The sequence below is a fragment of the Herpailurus yagouaroundi genome, unplaced genomic scaffold (genome assembly GCF_014898765.1).
Source record: "Herpailurus yagouaroundi ecotype Mexico unplaced genomic scaffold, PumYag 100, whole genome shotgun sequence".
In the NCBI taxonomy this organism is placed as follows: Eukaryota; Metazoa; Chordata; class Mammalia; order Carnivora; family Felidae; genus Herpailurus; species Herpailurus yagouaroundi.
In genome coordinates this window covers 40,166,847-40,190,150 of record NW_024412391.1, presented here as the reverse complement: position 1 = coordinate 40,190,150, position 23,304 = coordinate 40,166,847, and the positions used below count along the sequence as shown (strand labels likewise).

The window sequence follows — 23,304 nt, the reverse complement described above, 5'->3', positions numbered from 1 at the left end:
ATAATGCTGACCCATGTATACAGACATACCTATAAATATGTCCATATATAACCATCTGTACCTACACTAAGTTAATCATGAGTTAGTACTGATGTCCCCAAGTCTAATCCATTACCACCTGGATCGCTATAGCCTCTTCCCTTTGCTTATTTATAAATTTCCACTCCAACTGTGAGAAATCTGGCTCCCACATTACCTTTGTGTCTTTGCCCTTTTATTCTCAGTTAGCCTGGCCAGAGATTTATCCCTTCTATTAATCTTTTAGAAAAACTGGCTTTAGTTGCATTTATTTTTCTCTAGTGCTTTCCTGTTTCAACGTCATTGATTCTCATTTTTATTATTTTTCTTTTCTTCTACTTGCTTTAGGCTTATGTTGCTCTTCTTTTTCTAGTTTCCTAAGGTAGAAGCTTAGTTGATCAATTTTAGACTTTATTTTTCTTTCTAAAATATGTGCTATAGGGGCGCCTGGGTGGCGCAGTCGGTTAAGCGTCCGACTTCAGCCAGGTCATGATCTCACGGTCCGTGAGTTCGAGCCCCGCGTCAGGCTCTGGGCTGATGGCTCGGAGCCTGGAGCCTGTTTCCGATTCTGTGTCTCCCTCTCTCTCTGCCCCTCCCCTGTTCATGCTCTGTCTCTCTCTGTCCCAAAAATAAATAAAAACGTTGAAAAAAAAATTTAAAAAAAATATGTGCTATAAATTCCTTTCTGAGCACTGCTTTTGTAATTTTGTGTTTTCATTTTCATTGAGTTCAAAATATTTAAAAATTATCTTGAGATTTCTTAGCTCACATTGTGTTGTATAGAATTGTGTTGTTTAATGCCATTTGGAAATTTCCCATGCTTTTTTCCATTACTTATTTCTATTTTGATTCCACTGTGCATGAGAACATATTAAATCTTCACATTTGTCCAGTCTTGTAAATGTATTTTTTAGCCCAGAATGTGGTCAGCCTGGTTGAATGTCCCATGTTAGCTTGAGAAGAATGCACATTCTTCAGCAGGTTGATGCAGTTTTCTATAAATGTAATTTGGATCAAGCCAGTTAATAGTGTTGTTCAGGCTTACTGATTTTCTGCCTACTTTGTGTATCAGTTACTAAAAGAGGGGTGTTGAAGTCTCCAACTATAATAGTAAATTTGTCTATTTCTCTTTTAAGGTCTACCTGTTTTTACGTCATTTTTTGGATGTTTTTTTGTTGGGTGCATATGCAAGACTGTTATGTCTTCTTATGTAATTATATTATGCCCATCTCTATCCCTGATAATCTACCTTGCTCTGAGGTCAGCTTTGTTTAAAGTGTATATAGCTAATTCAGCTTTCTTTTGATCAGTGTGGTATATCTTTGTCCATCCCTTTTATTTATCTGAGTTCTTATATTTAAGTGCATTTCTTATAGACAGCATAAAATTAGGGCTGTTTTTTTTTTTTTATACCCTCCTACAGTATTTGGTTTTTGACTGCTGTGTTTAGACCATTCACATTTTAAGTGATTATTGATGTAACTGGATTAGTATCTACTCTGTTCGTAACTGTTTTCTCTTGGTTGCACTTGTTCTTTGTTGACTTTTTCCCCTCCCTTTCTGCTTTTAATGAGCATTTTATATGATTCTGTACTTCCTGGCTTGGTTTGTCAATTATATTAATTTAAAAACATTTTTAGTGATCTCCCTAGAGTTTACAACGCACATTTTAAACTATTCTATATTCACTTTTAAATAACGCTATACCACTTCAGGTGTAGTACAGATACCTTAAAATGGATACCCAATTTCTCCTTCCCATCCCTTGTGATATCACTGTTACCCATTTCACTGATCCATATGCTATAATCACTCAATACATTGTTATTATTGTTACTTCAAACAGTTCTATTTGAGATCAATTAGGAATAAGAAAAACAAAATGTTTTCCTTCACCTGTATTTATTTATTCTTCCATGATACTCTTTTCTTTTATCGATCCAAATTTTTTACCTGCATCATTTTCCTTCCGCATAAAGAAATTCTCTTAACATTTGTTGGCAGACAATTCCACTGATGATGAATTTTCTCAATTTTTGTGTTTCTGAAATGGCTTTATTTTTCTTCACATTTGAAAAATAATTTCACTGGATCAAAAATTCTAATTTGGTGGAATTTTTCATTCAATGCTCAAAATATTTCACTTCACTCTCATTTTGCTCGCTTGGCTTCTGGTGAGAAGTCTGCTGTAATTCTTATATTTGTTCCTTTGGAGGTACATTTCCCCTCCTCTGGTTCCTTTCAAAATTTTCTCTTTGTTTTTAGTTTTCTATGGTTTGAAAATAATATAACTAGGTATGATTTTCTCATATGTATACTATCTGGTGCTTTCAAATTTCCTAAATCTGTGGTTTGGAGTCTGCCGTTAATTTTGGAAAGTTTCTGGCTATTATTTAAATATGCTTTTCTGCTCTGCTCTCTTTCTTGTGTTTCTGATATTAAAATTATACATGCCGCATCTTAAAATTGTCCCACAGTTCTTGAATGTTCTGTTTTAGACTTCATTCTTTTTCCTCATTGACTTTTAGTTTGGGAAGTTTCTACTGGCCTATCTTTTAGTTCATCGATTCTTCCCATGGCTGTGTGAGTCTCCTAATGATTTCATCAAAAGTGTTCTTCGTTTTGTTGCAGTATTTTTTCATTTCTAGACTTTCCTTTCAATTTTTTCTTAAGGTTTCCCACTCTCTGCTTACATTACCCTTCTTTTTTTCTTACATGCTGTCTACTTTTTCCATTATACCCTTAACACATTAATCACAGTTATTTTACATCCCTTACCTGATCATTCCAACATCTGTGTCATATCTGAGTTTGGTTCTAACAATTGTTTTGTCTCTTCAGACTATGTTTTTCTTGCCTTTGATATGTATTGTAAATTTTTGTTGAAAGTCATACGTTTTGTATCAGGTAATAGGAACTGAGGTAAATAGCCTTTAGTGTGAGAATTTATGTTAATCTGACTAGGTATGGGGCTATGTTTAATGTTTGCTATAGCTCTGGGTACCAGAGTTTCAAATTCCTCTAGTGTCCCTGTTTATAGCTCCTATCTTGACTTTGGTTTTCTTTAAGTAACTCCTCCAAGAAAAAGTGACACAGACAGAGACTTATAGCTCTTTCAGCTATAATCCCCTTTTATTATGTTGAAACCCCATTGGCATGTTAGTTAAATGTTGGGGAGAGGAAGCATTCTACAATCTTCCGGTTAGATCTCAGTCTTTAATGGCCTATATGTTAGGGTTGTGACTTTCACAGTCTGTTGTGAAAAGACTGTTTGGTTAGTGGGAGAGCCTTCTCCTTCCTGCCCACATTGCCCCACCTGGTAGCACCTTCCCCTCTATATCCTTAAAGCCCGACCCCCGTTGACTACATTTTGTTTTGTTTTCTCCATAGGTGACATAGGCTAAAATGATCTAGCATAGGAGAAAAGCTCTTCTACAATTGGAGTAAGGGTCTGTCAAAGTCTTTTTCCTTTGGAAAGCTGCAAAGACTATGGAGAAGGATCTGAGCATATTTCATAATACTTTCAATGCTTTTCCTCTCCCTTTCCCAGAGCCATGAAGGGATCTTTCCTTCATCTTCTCTGTGAGGACCTGGTAGGTTTCCTGGAGGTAAACCCCACAAAAATGTAAGAGATTGTCCTGGATTGTATCCATGAGGGATCGTAGATGCTCTCAAACTGTGTCAAATTCAATGTGTTTGTGTTGTGAAATAGTAACTCACATACCACCCCTCATTAGAATTGTATCAGGTTTCAATCTAGATTTAGAAAATGCTATTCTACATTACAAATAATACTACATTTTTTATTATAGTCTGTTCTCAAACTGACACTTTTAAATTTTGTTAACATTTACTTATTTTTAAGAGACAGACAGTTATTTATTTTTAAGAGACAGAGTGTGAGCAGGAAAGGGACAGAGAGAGGAGACACAGAATTTGAAGCAGGCTCCAGGCTCTGAGCTGTCAACACAGAGCCCGACACAGGGCTCAAACCCACAAACTGTGAGATCATGACCTGAGCCAAGGTCGGGCACTTAACTGACTGAGCCACCCAGGCACCCCTCAAACTGACACTTTATTTTTCAGTTGTAGTTGACGTTATTGCCCTACCTGTCTCCTTTAAGTCTTGAAGGATTTTTTCTAGTTTCTAAATTATTGGAGAGCAATGAGTCAAATTTTCATATGGAAAAGAACCTAAACTTTAAGGAAGCTGATTTCCATGTTATTTCTAACAAAAACCAATCTGTGAATCCCTCAGTGCCATGAAAATTTTTTTGTACATCTTACTTGTGAATGTGTATTTGAATTCATATTTTCAATATCACAAGGAAAATGACATGTAAATTTTTAATCTGTTTCCTTTGAAACTTAATGAGTTTTCATTGTGTCATAAAATAAAATGCTTAAATGAAAAAAAAAAAAAAAAAGAGGGGCTCCTGGGTGGCTCAGTCGGTTGAGTGTCTGACTTCAGCTCAGGTCATGATCTCGCGGTTGGTGAGTTCAAGCCCCGTGTTGGGCTCTGTGCTGACAGCTCGGAGCCTGGAGCCTGCTTCCGATTCTGTGTCTCCCTCTCTCTCTGCCCCTCCCTTGCTCATGCTCTGTCTCTCTCTCTCTGTCTCAAACATAAATTTAAAAAAACATTAAGAAAAAGAAAAGAAAAGAAACCTGGGCTTTTTTCTTACTATGTGAAGTTTGTTGACAAAAATGATAGTTATAAGGGTGATGGTTCTTCTTGAACCACTGAAGAACCAGCTAGACTAAAATGGCTTAGAACCACTATATTGAACAATACTGAAAACACTCATGGAAAGGAATGTGACAAGGCACATTGTAGGAAGCATAATATATCACTAATATAACAACTTTCCGATGATCCTGATACTTTTCCGTACTCAAGACAATGTGTAGGCCAGATGAATCCACGTACCATTTTTTATGAAATGTCTCTGAATAATTGACACACTCCCTTCCGACTAAACATGCAGTGGCTTTAGTAGAGAAAGGAACAAAACCAGTGCCATTGGTTTAGTTTATCAGACATTTACCGAACAGTTATTTATTTCCTATGAGCACAGTAAATGGGAATATGATCCAGCTGCCTGAAGTGTCCTAGAAAACTTTCCCCAAATACCATCCATTTGCATCCTGAAAGCATTTTATACCTCAATTACAGTGATAAGCAATTTGCAGCATATGCAGCTGTTTTGAGTCCTGGCTAGTGGTCCCATTTCAGGAGTAAAGATTAGAGAGCTGCCTCCATTGTGTTACTTTTCTATATGGTCAGATTTAACACATTCATTGTTAAAAAGCAATTTTGGTCTTCTTACCGACTTTCATTATTCTGCAGAGTGGGTAATCTAAGTCATAAGAATGTACATTTTCCCCCATGGGGATCAGTTAAGTGAGACATTAAAGGAAGGGTTTTGTTGTTGTTGTTGCCAGTAATAATGCAGCCCATAAACTTTTAAAATATATCTTGAATTGCTCTGCTTCTAAAAAAAAAACTTCATTCACCTATCCTCTGTTATCTTAGATTATTTCACATAGTGTTACAACTTTTTGTTTATTACTCTATTTCCATCCTAAAAAGAGGGCTCCTTAATTCAGCGAAACTATCTTATTTTTACATCTGTAGTACCTAGAAGAGAGTTAGCCCAGAGCTATTGTTCAATAAATACAATGAAATGTTGAGATGAAATTAATAAGATTCTATTGAGATTTGAACCTAGCCTCTTTCATTACTGAGCTCTAAACCTAACCTATGTATCCAAGCTGCCTGCACAATTATTATTATTGTCATCATACATACAAATCACAATGCATCTAAGATGACTGTAGTAAGTTTAAAGACCATTCTTCATACATTATTGCAGTGATCCCTACAATAATTCTGTGAAGGGAGCATCTGTAAAATAAATGTTTGCATTTTACTGGTGAGAATACTGAGATTCAAGAATTGAGACCTGCCCAATGTCTCACATGTAGTACACACTGGAGCCAGCTCTGGGTCCTAAGTTCTAAGCAATGTATGCTTTTCTTTTGTGTAAAATGGGGTTTTTCTATCTCAACACTCTTTTGGTATTTGGAACGGAAAAGTTCTTTGCTGCTGGGAGACGGTGCCTGCTCTGTGCATTATAGCTTGTTTAACATTATCCTTGGCCCCTATTCATTAGATTCTAGGAGCGACCCCCACCCCACTGTGACAACAAAAATGTCTCCAGGCATGGCCAAAGTTCCCATTGGCCAAATCAGTTCCAGTTGAGAGCCAATGGTCTAACAGTAGGCACAATGTGGCACAAAGTACTCTGGGACCAGCATAAATAAAATGAGGGTAAAATGGTATTGGGGGGGGGGGGTCTCCTTCACAGTGGAAACAGCATTTAATTTGAATTTTTACTGTAGAAAGATTGAATTGACCTAGCAGGATTTATTGTGATGAGAACGAATAACAAATATTTGTTGAGCATTCATGATGTGCCAAATTTAACTCTAAGGGCTAAAATATAATAAGCATTGTTAAATGTCTTCTTAAAATGAAACACCGTCTTAACATCCATCTAGTGGAACATAGAGCTATTTGGGGTCACTTAATCTCATGATATGCATTTAACATCTAGATTTATCATTTTATCTGCTAAAGATTACTTAGGAAAGAATTGCCTCCAATTTATTTTTGTAGCTTACTAACATAAATCAGTCCCAATCATCATTTAATTGTACTGTACATGGAGATTGTATTTTCTAGTAAGTTTCTGGCGGGAATGTTCAAAACTATTGATTTAAAGTGTCTTTGCAAAATGCGGAAGGAAGGAAAGCCTACCTTTAGCTCTTGTCCCTGTTAAGCCAGGGTTCTTGGAACTGCATAGAAACTCTCTCAACAAACATGACAGATTGGTGAGCCCGGGCCTAAATCTACTTCCCATCTATTCAGAACCACTGGAAAACTGAAAAAGACTCTGACATCTCTGAAAATATATGCTTTCTTTCCCTGAATTAATCATTTGGAATATGTATAGGAGCTGTTTGCATACTCTTTGTGCTGATCTCTAGAAATATATATAATTATTAAGAGTATGGATTTGGGGGACAGATAGACCTAGACTTGCCTACCTCCTACCTCTATCCATATGAACTATATGACTGAGGACAAGTTGTTTTAATATCTGTGAATCTCCATTTCCTCATCCACAAGATGAGGATAAGAATGATTTCCACCTAGGGCACCTGAGTGGCTCAGTCGGTTGAGCATCCAACTTTGGCTCAGGTCATGATCTCATGGTTTGTGGGTTCAAGCCCCGCATCAGGCTCTGTGCTGACAGCTCAGAGCCTGCAGCCTGCTTCGGATACTGTGTCTTCTCTCTATCCGCCCCTCCCTCCCCCAGTCATGCTCTGTCTCTCAAAAATAAATAAATGTTAAAAAAAATTTTTTTTAAAGAATGACTTCCACCTAAGTTTCTTGGGGGTATCAATTAATAAAGTGTCACACTTTTCATGTGGGATTTGGCACAAGCCAATAATAAGTGGTGGCCATCATTACCATCATCTTATCATCTAATTTTTGTCACAATTACTAAATACAGAATTCCTATATGGGAGGACTCCCTTGAAATGAGAGTGGGTTTACCTTTAAAGGTATGTTGACATAATCTTTTCCCTAAAATAGGAAGCACTTCATTGGGTCTTAGTAAACAATGAGGGTCTGAAGAAGATTCTAGGGAGGCTGAAGCTTTCTCTCCCTACTGCAGGCTCAGTCTCTGATCATTAATCCATCACTACCATCATCATTCACATCTTTTTTGTAAGATAGGTTTTCTGAGGGTCTGAGAGGGAATTGTAGCACTCTTCCATCCTAATCAATATGTCCTTTTAAATATTTAATAATAGGAGGTGAGTGTGTGTATAGAAGAACAATGACAAGAAGCAAAATTGACCAGAGTTCAATCAGGAGAGAGGATGCACTAACCAGAAACAATGATTCTGAAATACTGAGATTTGTTGGGATTTACTCCATCAGAGTTGTCTTGGAAAACTTGAGGAAAAAAATGTAGATTTTCTCATCCCACCCCAGACCTATTGACTGACTAAAAACATGCTCATTCAGGTTTGAGAACCCTTTAACCAAAAGTCTCAACTGTCTGTTGTCTCTCCCTATGATAACCTACTCCCAGTAGATATTTCAACAATGCATCGAACTCTGTTCCAGAATCCAAGCAACCTGATGATTAAAATTTGGCTTCTCATGCAGGTCAAAGGTTTCAGTTCTTTAGAGCTCACAAGTGTGCTTTAGCTCTTGGCATTCTTAACCCTTTTCCTCATCTTGCCCTCCTTCTGGGTCTAGATTCTCCTCTCACTCCAGACTCTCTCCTGGAGTGAATTCATCTGTCACCCTGGCTTCAATTAGGAGTTATTTTGTGGCTGCACATGTATGTTAGTCCAGACTTCACTACTGAACTCTAGACTCACTATCCAAATTGCATTGTGATACTTCCCCTCAGTGTTTCCAGGGGAACTTCAAACTACATTTGCAAAGCAAAACACACTGGATCCCTCCATAAACTTACTCCTCCTTCTATAATCCCTGCCCAATAAAGGAAATGGTATTGTACACTTGCCCAAGTTGGCAACCTGAGAAAAATCTTTGACCACTGTCTCCCTCCACATTGAGGACAGTCAGTAAAACCTACTGATTTTTTTCTCCCACGTAGTCCTAAATTACTCACATTTTTCTCTCTAATCTTGGGGCCCTGGTTGTAGCCACCATTATATCTCAACTGGTTTTCAGCATCCTGCCTTCAGTTTTTGTTCTTTCCGTTCATTCCACTCTCCATATTGAAGCAAGAGGAACTTTTTAGAATATAAATTTGATCGTGTCACTTCCTGCTACCCTCAGAATAAAATGTAAACCTCTTAATAGCATATGACATCTTTCATGATCTGGTTACTCCTTCTCTCTCTGGCTATATCATTTGACACTGACTCTTCATAAGTCATGCAGTAGCCGTACCTAGATTCTTGCAATTCTTCAAGTGGACCATTCTTTCTCTTGCCTGAAGACCTTTACACATGCTGTTCCCTCTGCCTAGATCACCCTCCTTTCTCCCACCCACGTAGAGCATAGGGGGGTTACCTTTACTTACTGACACCTTAAGAAGGCTATCCCAGACAAAGGAGATTACAAGTGAAATCACTTGATCAGGAAGACATTAAAACTGTGCTTCTTTTAACCTGTTTCCCAGGATAACCCATTAATGGTTGAAGCATTACATAGGGGATTCCTGAGACTTTAGTTCTAGTGCTGAATATACCAAAATTTCATTTTGTGACACTGTGAAACCACTTAGCTTTTCTAGCTCTCACTTTTCTTATCCTTAACATTCTATTACAAGATTTCTGTGTTAACCCAAAGAGATCAAGTCTATGAGAATGGCATACTTATTGAAAATATTCATGGCATCACTTTTCTAGCTCTACCCTCACCTTCCTTCTAGTTGGACAACCCCTACCTTTTAATTTATTTCTCTTCTCCTTCACCTCCTCAACTAACTAAAATATCAAGTTTAAATTTGATATTTTCCAGGATGTTTTTTCCAAACCCTCAAAGCTGGGCTGAGAACTCGACTTATGAGATCCCATAAAACTTTCTTTTTCCCCAGAAAAAAACTTAGCAACTGTATTTGTCATTTTTTTTTTAATTTTTTTTTTCAACGTTTATTTATTTTTGGGACAGAGAGAGACAGAGCATGAACGGGGGAGGGGCAGAGAGAGAGGGAGACACAGAATCGGAAACAGGCTCCAGGCTCCGAGCCATCAGCCCAAAGCCCGACGCGGGGCTCGAACTCACGGACCGCGAGATCGTGACCTGGCTGAAGTCAGACGCTTAACTGACTGCACCACCCAGGCGCCCCTCTACTTGTCATTTTGATCTACTTTATTACCTCCTCCCTTGGACAGTGAACTAAGTCACTTTACTTTAAGTACCGATTTGTGGCTAAGGTGTGTTCTTCTGTAGGCTGAGGGGCAGACCTACAAGGAAGTGTTCTATTTGGGAGACTGTTCTTGGAATATCAGTGCACTGGCTATCAACTGCACATTGTTTACCAGGCTTTGATATATATTGTATCTTCTTTAATTTTCATGCAGAAAGCTTTTTTTTTTTGTATTCAGTGATGTACACATTACTTTTTCTGAATTAGCTATGCCTCTGAAGAGGAATTGATTTTCCCAAGACCATTCTAGTAGGAGCTATGTTTAGATACGTTCGTGTTCTCCCAATTCCTAATGCATATTTCAATGCATGTGCACTGCAATCTCTCACTAAATGAGCTACATTAATAAATAGATATGTAATTAATAGTCAAAATGTGAGTATTTGAGGGTTTCTTTGTAGATGTGATTGCATGGTCATTTTTATTTTAAAAAAATCACTTTAAAAAATCATCTGAGATAAAAACTGTTAAAATAAAGGACTTCATTTTCTAAGTCTAGTTCTGGACATGATATTTTGAGTAAAGTTTATTTTATCAATTAACCTTTGTCCAAGACCATCATATCCTAATGGGTGGTGCAGAGATCCTGGTCTTCTCAAGGGTAAGTGGGCAACGGATGCCACAGGAGGAGAAGGATGTGGTGTTACCCCTAGCCTTGAGACACACTGGACTCCTGAGAGTAGAGATTTCAGGCATTGGTGGTGAAGAAGTGAGAGAAATCCTAAGAAACAAGAGCCATCTCCAGGGATAGGTTCAGGGCCAGTTTATATAGGGCTATTGAAATCTTGCTCACAGACACTAGGAGGTTTGCAGAGAAACTCCCTAGGTGTGTGTGTGTATGTGTGTGTGTGTGTGTGTGTGTGTGTGTGTGTGTGTGTGTGTGAAAGAGAGAGAGAGAGAGAGAGAGAGAGAGAGAGAGACTAAGGCTAAAACAACCTTAGTCCTTCCCTTTTGTATACTGGGGTTCCTGTTTTTTTGAAGTTAACTATCATTTGAAATGCACATGGTCTTTTCTATAATTCTAAACTCTGATAATGCAGTTTATCAACATGAAGACAATTGTTGGCATGCATGACTCAAGAATAGAATAATTGTCAGGTTGTGTTTTAGCATTGTATCCTTTGTAAGGATCCGTAGTAAATGTGACCATGAAATTTAATTTTTTTAAATGAGGATGATAATGTGTTTATTTACCTTTCTGAAATGGAACTGTCTGATCTTTCAATGAAAATACTTCATAGATACTGAAATCCCTTGGAAAGTAGAACTATTAGCCCTGACAATTTGGGCCCCTTCTTTATGGGTTTGGGAATATGTGTGTATATGTTTTGTTTCCTTTGAGCTTTCTAATAGAACTTCCTGGGAATTGAATCTCTCCACCTGGAATATCAAGTTCTACTGTCCTCATTTCCAGTGATGGTTTGCAATGCAAATTGTTGGGTTGGTAACACATAGCACCATAACCATGGTAACCAAATGAAGACAAGTTTGCTTTACTTCCTCAGCAAAGTACTTTCCAGCCCTGCATTCAGACCTGATGCTACTGCCAACAGTCAAGGGCATTAAAGGAACAGCCAGAGGGTTCATAGAAATAAAAACACAACTGGACCCATTGTATTCATTTCCCACACTCCTCCCCTTAGTCCAGAATTTGTTACTAAAAACTTCTGCCATTTCTAACTACTTTCTAACTGCTTTCTTGGAGGCAAGAGTAGAGAGAATCACCATGTATCTTTATCCCCAATTTGACTATAGATTTTGGCAAGCAGACTATCCTCGCTTTCTGTGTCTAACTTCGAAATAGGAGCAGATAGAAACCTGGTCACAGTTCTGTGGTCACAAGGACTTTTTTAGTGTTAGCAGCTGCGATGCTCAAGGAGACAGGAAGGTGTCCAAATAAAACCACTTTCTGAGAACAACTACAGCAAGCTACAAGGGCCACTTCTCTGCTGAAGTTCCTTTCCTCTGGTATAGTAATTCTTATAATTTGTTAGTTTGTTTCTCGCCTGTGGGGGAAGGGTATTAGTCCTCTGTTCTCATTTTCTCTCCGTTGGAATGGAAGGGCAGCTGTGGCATGTTCTGAATCTTCTTTACCTGCAGCTATGTGACCGGGTGCTTCCCGGGAAGAAAGACTATTAGCAGTAAGGTAAGCAATCTAATTGTCATGGATCCTGGCCTTAGATGATTTCAGCACTCCCATGACTGCCTGGGTGGCCTCCATTAACATGGAAAGGTCAAAAACACAAGGGATGGGAATGCTCTAGACTCAAGATTCTTGGTTTATTTCCCCTAAGTTTGAATACCATTTCAAGTAATGTTCCTGAGATGAGGTGCAGAGATTACATTTTCCTTCCTTTTGTAGCTATTGGGACTTGTGTGTCATTTTCACTGATTGTTTATTGCTGCAGTGTGGCTCAGTAGGTGATTTTCTAACTCTGCCATTCCTTCTATCATTATTTGTTGGCATTCTACTCTAAAGAATAGCTTCTCCATCTCCCACATGTCTGCAGATTTTAGACATTGGTACATATTACCTGACTTCTCTCCAGGAGGTTTGACTATTTAATATTTCCACAGTGATGAGTGTCAATTTCCCACCTTCTAGATGTTCTCACACTAATGAATTTCTGAGAATCTAACATGGGTAACCTATTGTCTTTTTAGCCTTCACTTCCTTGTACGTTACATTTACATTTTTTAGCCATTTCTAGATTTCCTATTTTTTAATTGCCCTATTACATTGCTGCTACTTCTATGTATCTTTTTTTATTGATTTATAATTGCATGTCATATAGTAAGTACATAAAAACCTTTAATTTCACATATTCTACCAAAATTTTTAGTTTTTTTTTAACATTTTGACATTTTTATTATCTTTGCAATAGGAAATTTTAAATTCTTAACTGGTTAAATCCATCATGATTTCCCTTCTTCGCCTTTGGTGTCATTTCTCCACAGGTGTTTACCACCTCAAGATTAGAAAAATGTTTACCAATATTTTATTCTAGGACTATTTTTTTAAGTTTATTTATTTATTTTGAGAGAGAGAAAGAGAGAGAGAGGGAGAGAGGGAGAGAGGGAGAGAGGGAGAGAGAATCCCAAGCAGGCTCTGTGCCATCAGTGCAGAGCCCAGTGCAGAGCTTGATCTCATGAACCATGAGATCATGACCTGAGCTGAAATCAAGAATCTGATGCTTAACCAGCTAAGCCACCCAGGCACCTCTAGGACTATTTTCGTTTCATTTTTCTCATATTAAATCCTTAACACTATTGAAATTTATTTTGATGAATTATTTAGGGCTCTCTTTTTTGTTTTGCTTTGTGGTTTTTTTCATTAAATTTTAAATTTAGAAAATTTAAATTTAGAAACACACATACAGTTCTAAGAAATAATACAAAGTCTACCTGCCTTAATGCAAAAATCTTTTCAACAGTACATGGATAACCTATTTCTGCCTATGTAGATTTTTATCTGGGACAGCCATCGACAGGTATAAAGTTGTGACATCAGGATAGTTTCTTACAATCACTTATAAGGAATACTATCTGTTTCTTTCTCCACATTCCCTGAGATTTTATGGTTATGATCATAGTGAGAAAGGAAGGATGATGATATCTTTGATGTCAGAGGAGTAAAGTACATGCTAGAATTTGCCTTTGTGAATAATCCAGGTAGGAAAGGAGATTTAGACCCAGGAGCTGGCTTAAAATTTGATCTCTTCTCCTCACTACCAGCTATTTCTGTGTGTTTTTAGATGCAACACTTTCTTATTGTAGTTAAGAACTTAACCATTATGATGGTTTCCTATTGGACTGAAATATGATGCAATTTGTATTGTATAACAGTATGTTTTTAAACTTGAGGTGTGTGCATCTGAAAATCTTAAAGAAAATGGCTTGACCAGTCACTTTTTAAAGGTATTAGGAAAGGTATATAGAAGGAAGGTGTGATAGAGCCCAACGAAAAGTATCATTAAGAAAAATAGTCATCTGCATTGGTCAAGGTTCTCCAGAGACATGAGATTATGTGTGTGTGTGTGTGTATACATATATATACATACACATACATACATACATACACATGCATATATGTATACATATATTGTATGTGTATGTATACATATATGTGTATATGTATATACATACATGTGTATATGTATATGTGTGTATGTATACATAGATGTGTATATGTATATGTGTGTGTATGTAATATACATATGTGTGTATATATATAATTATATAATACATAATATAATTACATACATTTAATTATAGATAGAGAAATCTATATCTATCTACCTATCTCTCTCTCACACAATTATGGAATCTTAGAGGTTCCATGATCTGCCATCTGCAAGCTGGAGACCCAGGAAAGCTGATGGTGTAGATACAGGCTGAGTCTGAAGCTTGAGAGCTGGGAGCATTCACTTGTGTAAATCCGAGTTCTAGAGCACAAGGAGACTGATGTTCCAGCTCAACAATCAGCCAGAGAAAAGGGGAATTTTATTTACACACTTTTGTTCTATTTAGGCCCTCAGCAGATTAAATAATTCCCGTCCACACTGGGGAAAACAGTCTGCTTTACTTCAGGCTACCAATTCAAGTGTTAATCTATTCTGGAAACACCCTCATAGACATCCCCAGAAATTAGGATTAGCCAGATATCTGGGCACCCCATGGCTGAGTCATGTAGACACATAAAATTAATCATCACACCATCGGGTAAGATGAGTTGTGATTTCAGTAAGCTAACATTGAAGAGCATGTGTTTAATTGTCACAAATCCACTGCTGACTAGCCCTTTGGTGAAATTTATGCCATTATTGCTCACATGCATTTTAATCCCCCTGTCTGGAATGTTTGCCTATTCATTAACCTTCTTCAAGAGCCAGAGCCAATACCTCCCTTTCCAAGAAACCTTTGTTATGCCCCTAAATGATCATTTTCTCCTTCAATATTTGAGAACAGTTGTTTTATACTTCTCTTAAATCTGTTTTATGTTCTACTTCGCAGTATATAGTTAATAAGTACTACATTTTGTAATCAACTGTAAGCTCCTCAAAGTTTCTTTGTACACAATAGACAGTAAAATATTTCACTGAATTGAATTAGTAGATGATATTATTGCATTTATTTACTTAATAGTCCATGCGTATGACATGCTTTTATGAGGAATGACTAGTGCACAGTACTATCCCTGATGTGACAGAAACTATAAAGATGAGTAAGTCACACTTCCCACCTCCTGAGAGCAAAGACAGAGTCCAGCATGAGAGTAATCATTCATTCAGTTAACAGTCATGGCTGATTACCTATTATCATCCATGGCCATGGATATAAAAATAAATAAGTCATGGTCCTTGCCAAGGAATTGCCAAGGAGTCCACTTAGTTGAGTGGGAAAGGCAGAAGTGCAAATAAACTACTTGAGCATGAAAAGTGCCACTATAAGGAGTTGCAAAGGTTTCTGTGAATGCCAGGAGCAGGCTAGGACGGGAGTGGAGGGCGATAAGGGGAGAAAGTGCTATAAAGTGAGTTCTCTTTGAGCTCAGTAAAATGGTATCCAGGAAAGAGAAGGGCAGCACTAGCAGAGGGATCTGTAGCCAGTAGCATCAGAGAGGAGGGCATGTTGAACACAAGTAGTTCTGTGTATCCGGAATACAATGTACATGCAGGCACCAGGATTGGGATGCGTGGGAATGGGAGACACCCACACATCCTCTCATTCTCCCTTCCCAGGACGAGGCAAGGCAAATGTTGAGAAGACAAGAGTAGAAATAATGAGGAAAGAGAGAATCATTGAGAAAGAAAAATCTCTTTAAAGTTGGAGAAGGATTGGAACAGGGCTAGGAGTAGATGAGTCAGTTGATTCAATTTACCAGCACTTCAAGTTTCTAAGAAGCTGTATATGTAGTTATTGACCAGAGTCTTAGTACTCTTTTGCTTATTTCACCAGCAAAAGATGAAAACCCCAAGTCTAAGAGAACTGACTTTGGGTTCCAACTTGGGCACTACTGCCTTGTCTTTAAATCCAGCTTGCTCCTAAATATCAGGAGAGAGCACCCTTCACATATTTCATGGTGGGAGGAAGCCACCCACAGAATAAGTCATCACAGACTGCTTGTTCCTCCTAGCAGAGTATTGACAGAACACTCTATTCTCTAAGATCTGCCTTTACTTCACTGAATCACTTGGAAATCTTTACATGTATTTGTGGGACTTTGATACTTGGACAGTGAGGAAGAGCAGAAGGGCATTCCTGGCTTGGCTTTGTTGTTTGAGTTTTTGAGTGGTCTTCCAAGTAATAGGAATGGTGTTTTGTTCTCAGCCCTTTTATAGTCTTGATGGACATAACTTTAAAATATGTTTTAAATGTGAGCTCCACTCATCAACCAATACGCTACGCAGAGGCCAGAAATAGAATAACCATCTTATGGAATCATCTCATCACATCCAATTCTCTCATATTATGCAAGAGGAAATTACATTCCAAGACAACTTGAAACCACATGCCCAATGTCATACAACCAATGAACTATTTGTTGATTAATTAAAATAAATTACTTTTTGTTTCCCTGGTGATGAGTTAAGATCTTTCCTCTGCTAACGCTGTTGGAAGGCACATAGGAGAAGGTAACAGAAGGTATTTACTCAGATAGCTTTGGTTGAAATAGTGGAAGTGGACAGACATCAAGTTACTAGCCAGAAAATTTTGCTTCAAAATGAAGGTAGAATATATATTTATATAGTTGAATATACATTAACATATATAATCTGATCACTTGTCTAATTCAAATTGCATTGTTCCCTGATATCGTATACCTGTTCCTGGCAAATTGCACCTTCTCATAAATTGTTTAATTGTTGAATACCACACTTTTCTTCATGGTTTAATAGCCAAATTGCACCAATATTTCTCAATTCCTTTTTGGCATTCATTTAAAAGTAATTTATTCAGCAAACATATATCGAGTACCTTTTTCATACAATTATGATATTAGAACTAAGAGCTCTGTCCTGAAGAAAATCCCACAGTGGGATAAACAGAAGGAGTGTTGAAAGTTGGCAGATTATTGAACTGAATGGTCAGGTGTTGATGGGTCATCTAGATTGACAATGAAATCTTCGGGGAGGATGACAAAAAAAAGTCCCACTTTCAATCAACACACACTTATAAAATGTGAAAATACTTTAGTAGTGATTTACATTAAACTATTGGATTACAGGGAACAATTAAAGCCACACTCACATAGGGAAAGCATGTAGATAAAAAAAAAAAAAGATAAGAGGGAGTTGAGAACTGAGGTATAGAACACTAAAAAGTTAGAAAAACCAGCAAAAGATCTTGAGAAAAAAGCCTTGAGTGAGATAGGAAGAAATCTGAGAGAGCATATTATTAAAAAGCATTGTTTCCAACAGATTGTTTCCATTAAGAGGAAGTGCCCAACTACTGAAAATTCTAAAATGATAAGAACTGACAGTTAGTTGAGCATTAGCATACTGATTTGGGTGGGTTTTAAAGAGAGTGAGAGGTGTGGATGGTGCTGTACAGGGGAGCTTTTTGCTATGATCCAAATGAGACTACAAGTTCTGATTCACATAATAAGGTTGACAAAAGCAGAGGAGGTCAGTGTGAGATATATTTTAAGGGCCCCTCTCTCACTCTCTTTTAAGTAACCTGTTGTAAGGTGTAAAAGGAATAAAGGAATTAAGGAAGACTCATAAGTTCTTGGCCAGAGCAACTGCCTAAATAGTGGCACCATTTATTAATTTGGGGGACACTGGAATAAAGCCAGGGATATAGGGGGTCAAGTAGAAGTCAAGGAAAGAATAAACAATTCAGTGTGGCACATAGTAACTTAGAAATGTCAGTATCCAAGTGAAGATATCAAGTAATTGGGAATAGCCCATTTGGAAACTCAGGGGCCCTATTCTAAGGATCTGGACTAGATTTGGAAATGTGAATTTGGGAATCATCATCTAGAAAACTAGAGTAGGAGTTGGAGAGAGATTGAAGGGTCATTCAATGACCAATGAGTGGAGGATCATTTTAAGATGAGACATTTTAGCATGTTGTAAACTAAAGGGAACAATTCAGTATGGAGGGAAAACAGTGTCCAAGCAACATCTACAAGTAGAATAGAGGTCACAAGGGATGTTTGAAATTGGGAGTTTAGAGGATGTTCACTGATAGTGATGAAGTATGACCCTGGGAATTGAATAGAGAAAGGAGTGTTGAAAGTCAGCAGAAAACTGAACTGAATAGTCAGATGTTGATGGGTCATCTAGATTGACAATGAAATCTTTCAGGAGGATGACACAAATACCATCCCATTTTCAGTAAGTGAGGCCATATGTCCTGGGTGTTAATGACAACTTAGTTTGGTAGCCTTGAAAGGACAGAGGAAATAAGATCTGAAAGTAGCAATGAGGAACATGGAGGAAATTGATATCACCTCTAAGGTTAGGGTCCTGATTCAATGGGTGAAAAAGAAAAACCTCAGCTCAGAGAGTGACAAAGTAAGCTGTGTTCAGGTTTCAATTAGAAAAAGGAGATGAAGGGACATTCGATGAAGAGCTTAAGATAAAGGGAATCTGGTGGTTGACAGTCTGTGAATACCAGAGGGCACAGGTGTTGGGAGCACCTGAGAAGGGTGAGAGATTGGGCCAGATGAGGCAATGTCCGCTGTCACATGAGCAAGGCTCTAAGGCATGAAAAAATTAGTCCTATGATCTCTTAGAGTATGATGTTTGAATCAGTTCTCTTAAAGTGGCAGCCTCCCAGGACTGGTTTCTTAGTCTGTACAGGGAAGGGAGTTGTATCAAGGCTCATGATAATTATTTTTTTGAGAGCATGAGGGGCTGTGAAGGCTTCTTTTTTTAAACTTCTGTGTATGAAGTCATAGTTGAGAAAGGGGCAGGTCTTCCAGGAGCATACGGTTCTATGTAGACTTCTCCTAAATTTTTCTACTGGGGAAGTTGTTGTATATGGAAGGTGGAGGGGAGCCAGGCAAGCCTGGATATCATTGAGATCTCATGAAAGGCTTGAACAGAGGCTGTGGTGATGAGGATCCATAGTGGAGACATAGAGATGGTAAGATTCCTGTAGACTCCGAATTCCTGTGGAATTTTTTTCCTGTGTGACGTTTTCTTCTTGACCACAGGCCTCCTTCAGAAGTGGAGCCAAGGCTAGAACTATAGTCTGCAATTATAACCTTGAAATTAAGATCATAGTTGAAGGAATTTCCAAACTCTGATATGTGTCTCTGTTCTCAAATAAACATGCATTCTCATGGTCACAGAAATATTTTATTCTCGTACTCTCCAAATGTATCTTCTCAATTATTCAAACTAAGTAATCTCAAAATGACACAGGTTATAGGCAAACTATGAGTGTCAAATTTATCTCCTATGGAAAAACAACTGAACTGTTACACTGATTGGTGATTCTTTTTTACTGGACAGTTCTCGACATGAAAATGACCTAGAGAGGCAACATAGAGAAGGAAAATGAAACAAAACAAAAAAACAAAAAACAAAACAAAACAAAAAACCTGACCAATGTGGGTATTGATTGTTTTATACACATTTTTCATTAATTTTTTCCAACAGCCGTATGAAGTGGTTATTTCATACTCATTACAGAGATGAAGAAATAGATTATCAGAGATGTTTGAAAATTTCCCTAAGGAGATGTCAGAAAAGCAACAGAGCTGAGATTAAAATCTGGAGTTATCTGACCTGAAAGGACTTATTTTTTTAACCACATAAGAACCAAGATATACTTACTGGCTAAACCAGCTGGTGTTCCTTTCCCAAATAACCAAGCAATCAACTTGCAGTCACAGATTCTTTACCCTGGGCAGAGTTCTGTGCTGGGATCTGTAGGGAACACAGAGATAAATAAAGCACAGTCCCTATTCTCCAGTATGAATAACCTGTTTGGCAAGATAACCTGTTTGCACAGAGGTGCAAAAAGTTAAATAACCCCAGAGGGCAAGAACGTAACCATTGTCACTGCTTTAAGTATGAGTATCAAATTCTATGATTTCACTGTGGGCTGAAGGCCTCACAGTGAAAAGGAGCAGGTATGGTTGCATTTGCTCAAGGAAGAAAATGTCATGGAAAATTAATGTAACAACACCATTTTTTTTTCATTTTGGCCTTTTTAAAAATTTTGAAAGCTTGATAATATTTTAGTACATTACTCTTTGTCTTTTCAATATACTTTGTTGTTGTTTTGTTTTGTTTTTACAAAATTGAGTTTCCGGTGTATATATTATTTTGCACCATCTTTTAAAAATTAAACATAATATGAGAAATTTCCCACATTAATGGAAGTTCTTTATACACATAAGGATTAATAGCATAGTAATTGGAATAGAAAGGATCTGAAGACAGGAAAGGGACCCTCGGGCACAGGAAACAACATAATCTAGGATGAAGATTCATTTTGGGCCAAGCCAGCATCAGCAAGAATTTGGATCCAAATGGTCCTTGGGATAAAGAGTTAACCAGAGGAATCAGCAGAGACCACATCCTACAACTTCTGCTCTGTCAGTCCCCTGGGCAATTCAGGGCTACCACCCGATCTGTGTCCCTTTGCAAAGGACTGCTCTCAGGGTCAAATCCGTGGATGCCAAAGGAAGGTCATTCAAACATCAGAGAATGCAAAGCAGATTTGTTTACTGATCAGAAAGGCATCCACGAAAAACGGCTGCACAAAAGAGTTGTTCTTTACAGACCAGTCCCTGACCCCAGCCTTTAGCAAGGGTTCCCACTTTCCTTGGCAAGCTTTTTACCGCTCTCAAGCCAACGACAGCTGAGCTGGAAGGCAGCATACCCTCACTGGTTGGGCAAGCCTGGTGGCTGAGGTCAAACATGCCATTTTAGAGAGGAAGTCTGAGACATACTGATAAAGCAGCACTTCTATTGAAAATTTTGATGGTTTTTACAGGGTTGTATTTGGGAAAGTGGTAGCTAGGTTAAAATTTGACACTGGAGCACAGGAGCCACAATTTGAGGACTGTGAGCTGCTTGACAGGCCCGGATCCTACTACAGACCAGAGTCCTTTGTGCTAAATAGGACCTCACTGTCAGCTGAGGTGGGTGGACGAGCAAGACTATTTTGGGGTATCTTATTTTCCCATAATACACTATTCTTTTCTTCAAACCCTGAGCACGTACTGAGTCTGATATTTCACGAATCTTGTTGAGCGTGATTTGGGAGATTTTCCCTCCTTGTGAAATTCTGAATTGTCAGAGTTGATGCTCTGATAATAATTCACATGCCCAAGATGCACTGCATTGCCAAAGAGAACTTTTTTTATTCAAAAGTACCAAAGCTTGTGTAAAATTAATAGCTAGAAATTAAATTCAATTCCTACAGTTTGTCTTGTGTTATAAATTCTAGTATACCAGGTAACCCTATAAAGTTTAGAAATACATGTCAGGGTGCCTGGGTGGCTCAATCAGTTGAGTGTCCAGCTTCAGCTCAGGTCATGATCTCCCAGTTCGTGGGCTCGAGCCCACATCATACTCTGTGCTGACAGCTCAGAGCCTGGAGCCTGCTTTGGATTCTGTGTCTCCCTCTCTCTCTCTGCCCCTCCCCTGCTCACGCTCTGTCTCTCTCCGTCTCTCAAAAAATAAAATAAAACATTTAAAAACATTTTAAAAAAGAAATATAATCTTATCTGTATTATTTTTGACTTGTGTTAGCATCGAAAGTTTTATTAACATTTATTTGCTCCCAGAGGATATTCTAAAGGTTAACTTTCTGAGGTTGGCTGACTAAAAGGCTGCCCGTAAATATAAATTTTAACTGTCTACTCCTTGCTATAATTTTTAAATAATTGAAATTTCTTAGTAATTGTTTTTTATGCATAAAATTAATAGTTGACACAAGTGGCATTAATTTTTGCAGTAATTTACTATTGCAACAATAAATGTATATTTATACTTCAACTGGATTCTAGAATTTTAATGTACAAAGCATGCAAGGAAACACTTACTGCCAGTTGCACCAACAATGTTCACCTATGTACTTAAATGAAAATATTCAAATGTTTTCAGGAAATTTGAATGACTTTGCCTTGATAAAACACTGATTAGAAACAATGGTTTATAGCATATGGTTGGTGATGATGCATGAGTTTAAGGATGCAAGGGGTGCTGCTGAAAGAGAAATTTGACTATCTGGTCATTTCTCTAAACTTGGCTAATACACTGTGCAAATTCAAGTAGATGTCATGGAAAGAAGTTAGTCAGAAAGTGCTTTGGAATTCTAGCTTTGCCACTTTAGTTTTATATGTATTTATTTAGCACCTACTATGTGCTGGGAATATAGTCAAATACTGTAGGCATATCAACAAGTAAGAGGCAGGCCTTTGTTCTTAATGTGCTGATAATCTGGGGGTTTTAACAACTCACTCAGCTGCTATAAGCCTCTGTGTCCATCTCTTACTCTGCTACTCTCATAATGATGTTAATAAAGGTTAAGTGAGATAACAAAGACGATCAGTATTTCTTGTGCCATATACACAATATACTTACTAATATTCTAATTGTCTCAATCATCCTAGAGGGTAGATGGTATGGTTTAATAATTATGGGAATATGCTTGGAGTCTGGTGCCCAGGTTTGAGTGTTGGTTGTTGTGTGGTTTTAGGTGTGCAACTTTAGATACACAACACCTTTCTCTGCTCTTCAATCTGCTATAAAATTGTGACAATTAGATTGCCTCCTTGGTTGGCAATTTAATTCAATAATAGATGTATGGAATGCAGCATAGAATCTAGCACATGATAAGTACTCCACTGAAGTCAACAGTTATTATAACTCAGTAGAATTTACACCCAATTAAAAAATAAGAGAATGTAGGAAGATTACATAATTTACCCAAGTCCACCCAATAAGTTGCAGACATGAGACTCATCCAGGTTGATCTGTTGCCAAAGCCCTTATTTTTTACATTTTGAGTCTCTAAAAATATTTTTATAGATGTAACTGTTGGATAACTTGGAAGGGTATTTATTATGTAATCAATACTTTTAAACTTCCTTCCTGGCTGATGTGCCCTCCAGTCCACAGTTTCTTTGCATCCACATCGCAGTCTATCTGATTGGATCCACCAGAGGGTGGATGTGGCCTGGTGACAGGTGAAGTCACATTAGTCCCAGCCTCCTGTGGCCTCTCCACTTAAGAGGCAACCACTTCTCTGCATTGGGACAGGGAACTCAGCTCTGGTGGGTGAGCCAGGCTCTGGAAGATTGTAAGTGTTGGTGGTATGAGCACTTTGGCTT

The 23,304-nt window shown here is 37.9% G+C and overlaps 1 protein-coding gene across 1 annotated transcript in view; it reads left to right on the top strand.

Moving 5' to 3' along the window:
* Positions 1-11,721: 11,721 nt before the first annotated feature.
* Positions 11,722-23,304, top strand: part of ITPRID1 (ITPR interacting domain containing 1) — an 87,167-nt gene continuing 75,584 nt past the window's right edge. The window contains exons 1-2 of the mRNA XM_040471581.1: positions 11,722-11,972; positions 12,105-12,150. The gene's annotated coding sequence lies outside the window, so the exon portion shown is untranslated. The remainder of the gene's footprint in view (positions 11,973-12,104; positions 12,151-23,304) is intronic.